The following is a 10,519-nucleotide window of genomic DNA, read 5'->3' on the forward strand; positions in this document are numbered from 1 at the left end:
TCATTCACTAAACCCTAAACCTCAACTACATCTCGTAATGAATAATGTGGAAATTGAGCAAGTTGAGGTGACTAAACTGCTTGGAGTAACCCTGGATTATAGACTTTCATGGTCAAAGCATATTGATACAACACTAGCTAAGATGGGGAGAAGTATGTTCATAATTAAGCGCTGCTCTGCCTTCTTAACAACACTATCAACAAGGCAGGTCATACAGGCCCTAGTTTTGTCGCACCTAGACTACTGTTCAGTAGTGTGGTCAGGTGCCACAAAGAGGGACTTGGGAAAATTGCAGTTGGCTCAGAACAGGGCAGCACGGCTGGTCCTTAAAAGTACACGGAGAGATAACATTTAATGACATGCATGTCAGTCTCTCCTGGCTCAGAGTGGAAGAGAGATTGACTTCATCACTGCTTGTTTTTGTGTGTGTTGACAAGCTGAATGTACACCCTTGCATACCCCCACAAGACATGCCACCAGAGGTCTCTTCACAGTCCCCAAGTCCAGAACAGGCTATGGGAGGTGCACAGTACTACATAGAGCCATGACTACATGGAACTCTATTCCACATCAGGTAACTGATTCAAGTAGTAGAATCAGATTTAAAAAACAGGTAAAAAATATACCTTATGGAACAACGGGGACTGTGAAGAGGCACTAATGGGGATCCCTAATAAATACAAATACAAAATAAATAAATAATAAAAATGAGAGCGACTCGAAGAGGGAATGTTGTGGGTAACATTGGTTACTCTCTCTCTCTTTCTGTCATGCTTTCACGTATTGTTTTCCGTCACTATGGGAACGGCTATGGGAAAGGAGGAGGTGCAACTGTACATGAACTTGAACTCAGAGACAATAGGGCTCTATTGGGGTTCATGGCGGGAAATGGGGGAAAATGGGGGGAAATGGGGCTCTGTGGGGCTCTATGGGGGGTTTATGGGGGAAAATGGGGCTCTGTGGGGCTTTATTGGGGGAAATTGGGCTCTATTGAGGGAAATGGGGCTCTATGGGGCTCTATTGAGGGAAATGGGGCTCTTTGGGGGGACATTTAGCTCTATGGGGGGAAATGGGACTCCACTGGGGGAAATGGGGTTCTATGGGGCCCTATGGGGGAGAATACAGTTGAAGTCAGAAGTTTACATACACCTTAGCCAAATACATTTAAACTCAGTTTTTCACAATTCCTGACATTTAATCCTAGTAAAAATTCCCTGTCTTAGGTCAGTTAGGATCACCACTTTATTTTAAGAATGTGAAATGTCAGAATATTAGTAGAGAGAATGATTTATTTCAGCTTTTATTTCTTTCATCACATTCCCAGTGGGTCAGAAGTTTACATACACTAAATTAGTATTTGGTAGCATTGCCTTTAAATTGTTTAACTTGGGTCAAACGTTTCAGGTAACCTTCCACAAGCTTCCCACAATAAGTTGGGTGAATTTTGGCCCATTCGTCCTGACAGAGCTGGTGTAACTGAGTCAGGTTTGTAGGCCTCCTTGCTCGCACACGCTTTTTCAGTTCTGCCCACAAACTTTCTATAGAATTGAGGTCAGGGCTTTGTGATGGCCACAATACCTTGATTTTGTTGTCCTTAAGCCGTTTTGCCACAACTTTGGAAGTATGCTTGGGGTCATTGTCCATTTGGAAGACCCATTTGCGACCAAGCTTTAATTTTCTGACTGATGTCTTGAGATGTTGCTTCAACATATCCACATAATTTTCCTTCCTCATGATGCCATCTATTTTGTGAAGTGCACCAGTCCCTCCTGCAGCAAAGCACCCCCACAGCATGATGCTGCCACCCCCTTGCTTCACGGTTGGGATGGTGTTCTTCGGCTTGCAAGATACCCCCTTTTTCCTCCAAACATAACGATGGTTATTATGGCCAAACAGTTCTATTTTGTTTCATCAGACCAGGGGACATTTCTCCAAAAAGTACGATCTTTGTCCCCATGTGCAGTTGCAAACCGTAGTCTGGCTTTTTTGTGGCGGTTTTGGAGCAGTTGCTTCTTCCTTGCTGAGCAGCCTTTCAATTTATGTCGATATAGGACTCGTTTTTGTAACGATCCCGGCTGTCTGAGTCGGGGTCTGGTCGTAGTCTCCAGTTTCCCGAGGGTTCGGGAACGCTCCGGGGAGCGCTCTGGTTTCCGCACCTGATTCCTGTTAGCAATCTGCACACCTGGGCCTAATCAGCACCTTTCTTAGGCTCTGGCCCAACATCCAGTTCCTGCCGGATCGTTAGCCATGAACAGTAGGTGTACTGTGTATCAGTTTAAGAGTATCTTGCGTGAGTTTTGTTATTTTGTACTTTGTTGAGTTTTGTGTTCTTACCTCCGTTTTTGTTCCACCTGCAGTCACACGTCCGGAACCTTCACTCCACCTCTGCCTGATGGTCGGCGGCTGCCGAGCCATCACTGGACCCAGACTGCACCCCCAACTACTCAACCACGCCGCCCGCTCTGTCCCTGGATTATACTGCACCTTTTTGTCGTATCCAATAAACCCTCACCTTCGTTCAACTCTCCTTGTCCTGGTCTGCTTTTGGGTTCTGGCTGAGGGAACTGTGACAGAACGATCCGGCCAATTATGAACCCAGCGGACCTGGACTCTGTTCGCCATGCCATTACCCAGCAGGAGAAGATGTTGGGCCATCATAGCATGGTACTACAGGAGATCGCGTTGTCAGTTGCGAACCTTTCTACCGGCCTGACGGAGGTCCAGAACCAACGCCAGTGTCCGGTGGAGGACTCACTACCGGTTTCACCCATCTCGCCTGCCGCTTCTGAAGTTGTGTCCCTCCGTGAGCCCAAGGTGCCGACACCGGATAAATATGAGGGGGAGCTGGGAAGATGCCGTTCCTTCCTTATGCAGTGTGGATTAGTGTTCGATCTACAGCCCTACTCTTATGCCACTGACAAGGCTAGGATAGCCTTTTTGATTGAGTTGCTGCGTGGTCGTCGCTGGAGTGGGCTTCAGCCGTTTGGGAACGACAGGATCCCTGCATGGCTTCATACCAGGGGTTCACGGCCGAGATGAGGAAGCTCTTCGACCATTCCGTCCGAGGGAGGGACGCAGCTAGGCGTCTGTTTTCTCTTCACCAAGGAACTCGTAGCGTGGCCGACTTCGTGATCGAGTTCAAGACGTTGGCTGTGGAGAGTGGGTGGAACGAGGAGTCTTTGCAAGCGGCCTTTTACCAGGGCCTGTCGGAGCAGCTCAAGGATGAGTTGATCTCCTATCCGAGCCTAGTGACCTGGACAGCTTGGTAGCCTTGTCTATTCGGGTGGATAATCGAGTCCGAGAGCCGAAGGAGGGAGAAGCAATGGGGTCCGTCCAATCGATCAGCTTCTCAGTTCCCAGTCGGATCGGGTGGTGGACCAGAACACGTCGATCATTCTCCACCACTAAGGATTAGTAGAGAGGACCTCTCTCCCGATTCTGAACCCATGCAAGTGGGGCGGCACGGGTTAACCAAGGAGGAGCGTCAACCTGACGTAAGACCAACTGCTGCCTCTACTGTGGTCGCTCGGGACATTACATCTCCACTTGTTCCCGGCGGTCGTCAAACTGCCCGGCTCGCTAAAGTTGGGAGGACTTTTAGCGAGCCAGTTTCAACCTCTCAGTACCTCTGTCAGACCCAGCTTCCCGGCTACCCTTGTGAACAGGAATCAGAGCTTAGCGCTTAACGCTTTTATCGATTCAGGTGCCGATGGAAGCTTTCTTGATGCCGAGTTGGTGGAACAGCTGGGGCTTTCCAAGGAGCAATTGCCGGAAGCCATTGAAGCGACCACTCTGAACGGCAGTAGTCTGGCACGTATCACGATGAGGACTGAACCGGTTAAGATGCGGTTGTCGGGGAATCATTCGGAGATGATTTCATTTTTCATTCTGCCGTCTTCCCATGTTCCTCTGGTCCTTGGATACCCCTGGCTGAAGGAACACAATCCCACGTTCGATTGGGCGACGGGCAAGGTAACGAGTTGGAGCCTTGATTGTCATGCTAACTGTCTCAAGACTGCCTGCCCCCATTCGGTTCCCAGTCAGGTGATTGAGGCTAAACCCCCAGATTTGTCCCTGGTTCCCGAGACATATCACGATTTGGGGAAGTTTTCAGTAAGCAGAGGGCTCTGTCACTTCCTCCCCACCGACCATATGATTGTGCCATCAACCTGGTTCCTGGAGCTGTCTACCCCAAGGGAAGGTTATACAGTATCTCCCGACCTGAACGTGAGGCGTTGGAGACCTACATCAAGGAGTCCCTAGCTGCTGGTCTCGTTCGTTTCTCGTCATCACCCCTGGGGGCAGGATTCTTCTTTGTGGGAAAGAAGGATGGCTCTCTTCGACCGTGTATTGATTATCGGGGTTGAATGACATCACGGTCAAGAACAAGTATCCCCTGCCCTTGATGAGTTCTGCCTTCGACTCCTTACAGGGTGCTACGGTGTTCACCAAGTTAGACCTACGCATGCGTATCACCTGGTCCGGATCAGAGAGGGGGGACGAGTGGTTGACGGGTTTCAATACACCGATGGGGCACTTCGAGTATCAGGTGATGCCGTTTGGACTGACCAATGCTCCAGCGGTATTCCAGAGTATGGTGAACGACGTCCTGAGAGATATGATCGGTCTCTTCGTGTTTGTTTACCTGGATGACATTCTGATCTTCTCGAAGGAACCTTCCGACCACGTCCAGCATGTCCGGCAGGTTCTGCAGCGATTATTGGAGAATCGCCTGTTCGTGAAGGCCGAGAAGTGCGAGTTTCACGCCCACACGACATCCTTTCTCGGGTACATCATCTCCAGGGGGTGAGATTAGGATGGACCAGGGAGAAGGTTAGAGCGGTTCTGGAATGGGCCCAGCCCGGTACGAGATTGCAGCTCCAGAGATTTTTGGGGTTTGCGAATTTCTACCGCAGATTCATCCGGGATTACAGCCGTGTGGCCGCTCCATTAACTGCCTTGACTTCCAGCATCAGGACCTTCAAGTGGAATCCGGAGGCGGATCGAGCGTTTCTGGATTTGAAGAGGCGATTCACCAACGCACCGATTCTCTCTCAACCGGACACGGCCCGTCAGTTCGTCGTTGAAGTGGGCCGCGTCTGATGTGGGAGTTGGCGCCATCCTGTCGCAGCGATGCTCCACGGACAGTAAACTCCATCCCTGCGCCTACTACTCTCGTCGCCTTTCGCCTGCGGAGAGGAATTACGATGTGGGTAACCGGGAGCTTCTCGCGGTGAAACTTGCCTTGGAGGAGTGGCGCCACTGGTTGGAGGCGGAGCAAACCGTTTATTGTCTGGACTGACCACAAGAATCTTGCTTACGTGCAATCGGCTAAACGTCTCAACTCCCGTCAGGCCAGGTGGCGTTGTTTTTCGGACGATTCAAGTTTGCCCTGACGTTCCGACCTGGATCTAAGAACGGCAAGGCGGACGCCTTGTCCCGGATGTTCTCCAAGACGGAGGAGAGTGGGTCCAAGACCGAGACTATTCTCCCCCGGCACTGCGTCGTGGGAGCAGTGATGTGGAAGATTGAGGAGGAGGTGCTGGCGGCCCTTCGGACTCAGCCCGGTCCCGGTAACGGTCCACCCGGTCGGTTGTTTGTGCCTGAGTCGGTTCGTCCTGCTGTCCTCAAATGGTCCCACGCCAGCAAGATGGCTTGTCACCCGGCGTGGCTCGGACGATGGCGTTTCTTCGCAGACGTTTTTGGTGGCCTGCCATGGCCGAGGATACTCGGGGTTTTGTTGCTGCCTGTCCAGTGTGTGCGCAGAATAAGAGTACCAATCGGCCCAGCTCTGGACTACTTCATCCCCTTCCTATTCCCCGGCGTCCATGGTCGCATCTGGCCCTGGACTTCGTCACGGGGTTGCCCGCTTCTGAGGGGAACACGGTCGTTCTGACTATCGTGGACAGATTCAGCAAGTTCGCCCACTTTGTGCCTATTGCCAAGCTTCCCTCTGCCTCGGAGACGTCCGAGATCCTGGTTAGGGAGGTTTTCAGGGTCCACGGGTTGCCCAGTGATATCGTTTCCGACCGTGGCCCTCAGTTTACCTCTGCTGTCTGGAAGTCCTTCTGTTTGGCCATTGGAGCTACAGTCAGTCTCACATCTGGTTTTCACCCCCAATCCAATGGTCAGGCGGAGAGAGCCAACCAGAAGATGGAATCCACGCTACGCTGTCTGGTCTCTTCCAACCCCACCTCCTGGGCCTCTCAGTTGCCTTGGGTTGAGTATGCCCACAATACTCTCCCCTACATCGGCCACTGGGATGTCTCCCTTCCAGTGCCTGTATGGCTACCAACCTCCCTGTTCCCTTCTCAGGAGAAGGAGCTCTCAGTGCCTTCTGTTCAGGCCCATATTCGGCGTTGCCACGGACCTGGCATCGGGCCAGAAAGGCACTCCTTAGAGGTTCGGACCGGTATCAGCTCCAGGCGAATCGTCGCCGGATCCCCGCTCCCACCTATACCATCGGAGATAGGGTTTGGTTGGCCACACGGGATCTTCCGTTACGGACTGAGTCTAGGAAGTTGTTACCGAAGTTTATTGGTCCGTTTGTGGTGGAGAAGGTGATCAATCCAGTGGCCGTGCGACTCAAACTACCGAGGACGCTCAGAGTCCATCCCACTTTTCATGTCTCCTGCCTCAAGCCTGTCTTCCTCAGTCCTCTGTTGCCTCCTCCGCCTCCTCCTCCTCCTCCTCGGATGATCGGAGGTGGTCCTGCCTACACGGTGCGTCGCATTATGGATGCCAGACGGCGGGGCCGGGGTTTCCAGTATCTCGTGGACTGGGAGGGGTATGGTCCGGAGGAGAGGAGTTGGATTCCGCGGCGACAGGTCCTAGATGCGGATCTCATCAGGGACTTTACCGCCTCCATCCTGGCGCTCCGGGGAGTCCGCCCGGTGGCGTTCGTCGGAGGGGGGTACTGTAACGATCCCGGCTGTCTGAGTCGGGGGTCTGGTCGTAGTCTCCAGTTTCCCGAGGGTTCGGGAACGCTCCGGGGAGCGCTCTGGTTTCCGCACCTGATTCCTGTTAGCAATCTGCACACCTGGGCCTAATCAGCACCTTTCTTAGGCTCTGGCCCAACATCCAGTTCCTGCCGGATCGTTAGCCATGAACAGTAGGTGTACTGTGTATCAGTTTAAGAGTATCTTGCGTGAGTTTTGTTATTTTGTACTTTGTTGAGTTTTGTGTTCTTACCTCCGTTTTTGTTCCACCTGCAGTCACACGTCCGGAACCTTCACTCCACCTCTGCCTGATGGTCGGCGGCTGCCGAGCCATCACTGGACCCAGACTGCACCCCCAACTACTCAACCACGCCGCCCGCTCTGTCCCTGGATTATACTGCACCTTTTTGTCGTATCCAATAAACCCTCACCTTCGTTCAACTCTCCTTGTCCTGGTCTGCTTTTGGGTTCTGGCTGAGGGAACTGTGACAGTTTTACTGTGAATATAGATACTTTTGTACCTGTTTCCCCAGCATCTTCACAAGGTCCTTTGCTGTTGTTCTGGGATTGATTTGCACTTTTCGCACCAACGTACGTTCATCTCTAGGAGACAGAACGCGTCTCCTTCCTGAGTGGTATGACGGCTGCGTGGTCCCATGGTGTTTATACTTGCGTACAATTGTTTGTACAGATGAACGTTGTAGCTTCAGGCATTTGTAAATTGCTCCCAAGGATGAACCAGACTTGTGGAGGTCAAAACTTTTTTTTCTGAGGTCTTGGCTGATTTCTTTTGATTTTCCCATGATGTCAAGCAAAGAGGCACTGAGTTTGAAGGTAGGCCTTGAAATACATCCACAGGTACACCTCCAATTGACTCAAATGATGTCAATTAGTCTATCATAAGCTTCTAAAGCCATGACATAATTTTCTGGAATTTTCCAAGCTGTTTAAAGGCACAGTCAACTTAGTTTATGTAAACTTCTGACCCACTGGAATTGTGATACGGCGAATTATAAGTGAAATAGTCTGTCAGTAAACAATTGTATGAAAAATGACTTGTGTCATGCACAAAGTAGATGTCCTAACCGACTTGACAAAACTATAGTTTATTAACAAGAAATTTGTGGAGTGGTTGAAAAACGAGTTTTAATGACTCCAACCTGAGTGTATGTAAACTTCCGACATCAACTGTACGTACAGTACAGTATAGGATAATATCACATATTACATGCTACTTTTGCTTACCTGAATACATTAATTTGCCAGTTCCATCAAGTGACTTCGTACTTTTTCATTTGGCCCCAAACGGCACCAATGTTGCCTATCCTTGTGTGAATACATTTAGAATCCCCATCTTCATAAAATGTACAGAAAAAGGCAGATTTGATTACTACTTATTTTCTAGTTGTCAAACACTCGATTCCTGATGTGGGAATATCATTCTATGAGATGTCCCTGAGACGTGACGGAATATCAGTCTATAAGATGTCCCTGAGACGTGACGGAATATCAGTCTATAAGATGTCCCTGAGACGTGACGGGATATCAGTCTATAAGATGTCCCTGAGACGTGACGGAATATCAGTCTATAAGATGTCCCTGAGACGTGACGGAATATCAGTCTATAAGATGTCCCTGAGACATGACGGAATATCAGTCTATAAGATGTCCCTGAGATGTGACGGAATATCAGTCTCTAAGATCTCTTTCGTAGGAATATTAGTCTCAAAGATCTCTTTCATAGGAATATCAGTCTCTAAGATCTCCAAGAGCTTCAAATATCTCCACGAGGTAACTAGGTGTTGTATAAGCTCACTACTAAACACTGTTGTTAGAAATGGTTTTACATTGACATTTTAGTCATTTAGCAAATGCTCTTATCCAGAGCGGCTTAGAACAATGCCAATTCTCTTATGCAGTGGTAGCCTACTCAGAGGAAAAATAGATTAAATTATGAATAACTGTTATGACTGTTATAAATGTTATATTGCTGCTTATACATGTGAACAAAGGGTGTCTCTTCATCTATGTCCCACTACATCATATAGATCAACGGGGACAGAAACAAATGATACGTCATGATGTTTTATTTGGTGGATGAATCTTCTAAACCTTTAGGGAGGCAGTAACAGAGGCTATTGGATTATTAAAATGTCTTGATTCTTGGTCATTTCTTTCTGTAGCAGTTTGTGGCAATGTTGTCTTTTGACATTTCACACATGTGAAAAGACAAGATTATTATTTTCTATAAAAAGGGACACACATGTACACACAAACACCCCCCCCCACACACACACACACACACACACACACAATGACCAGACAAAGCTCAGTCCCTTTGTGAAATGGATTTATTGAAGAAATGACACCTTTCATTAGAGAAACCATAATATCCCTCCTGTTATTGTGTGACTACGATCCATGTCAAAGCCTTACATCTCTGAACTATACAGTAATGCCAGAGGGTCCACACAGTTGCCATTGGTAACATCAAAGCCTACTTATTAAATTCTCCAACTGAATTTCATGCAAGAGACAATGGAGTAAAAAGGAAAGACCGAAGCCCAGAGAAACCGGGAAGTAGACGGAGAATACAGCACATGTAATTCCATGTGAAGTAATATACTTATTTCTATCAGGTGGCTTGTAAAGCAACGAGCCCAGGAGTATGACAAATATTCCTCATAATGGTCAGAAAACGAATGAAGCATGAAAAGCTGCTGAGTTCTGCTGGGGGGGCCCTGTGGCCATCGTCAGCCCGTTCTCCCTCTTCTTCTCTCTCTTTCTTTCATTCTTCTCATCCTTCTTTCCCTCCTTCTCCAGACTTATCTCAACTCTCTCTCTCTCTCTCTCTCTCTCTCTCTCTCTCTCTCTCTCTCTCTCTCTCTCTCTCTCTCTCTCTCTCTCTCTCTCTCTCTCTCTCTCTCTCTCTCTCTCTCTCTCTCTCTCTCTCTCTCTTCCCCTCCTCTCTCTTTCTAAGGCTTCTCGTTTCATGTCCTTATACACCCCATTCTCTCCAGATCACATGGTTTATTTAACCATTTATTTAACTATGAGCTCTGTCTTTGATTCCCACTGTTAGCCAGAGAACCACACAGAGATCACACGGTGACAATGAGTAGCCAGAGAATGTACAGTACAAGAAGTTGACACCAATGTATTTAGAAATGTAGACTTTAGACCATGCTCAGAAATCCCATTTATATTAGGGTAGGCTTTAAACTGAATGTGAATAGCACTACTAACGTAGTGTAGTGGGTTTCTGTTTGTTCAAATACATGGACTGAATATATGTGGGAATATGTCTTAGATGTTCACTCCGGTGCACGTCAAGATAGGAGAGACTCCGGGCGCTCTTAGCTGTCTGTGAGCTCATACGTTTTTTTCGACGCCACTTCCTATCCCATCTTGCTTGGAGCCCTACTCGCCTATCACACTGCATTAGTGTGTTTGGATGTCTCTGCCCGTCAAGCTCGGGTTCAAATTCAAATGAGCTCTCTTCACCTTGCAGCCTGCGTGTTCTGCAAATAAAAAAAACAAAACAAGCCAAAATACTTTTAGTACTAGCACAGCTACAACCA

Source organism: Coregonus clupeaformis, unplaced genomic scaffold (assembly GCF_020615455.1).
Source record: "Coregonus clupeaformis isolate EN_2021a unplaced genomic scaffold, ASM2061545v1 scaf1808, whole genome shotgun sequence".
NCBI lineage: Eukaryota > Metazoa > Chordata > Actinopteri > Salmoniformes > Salmonidae > Coregonus > Coregonus clupeaformis.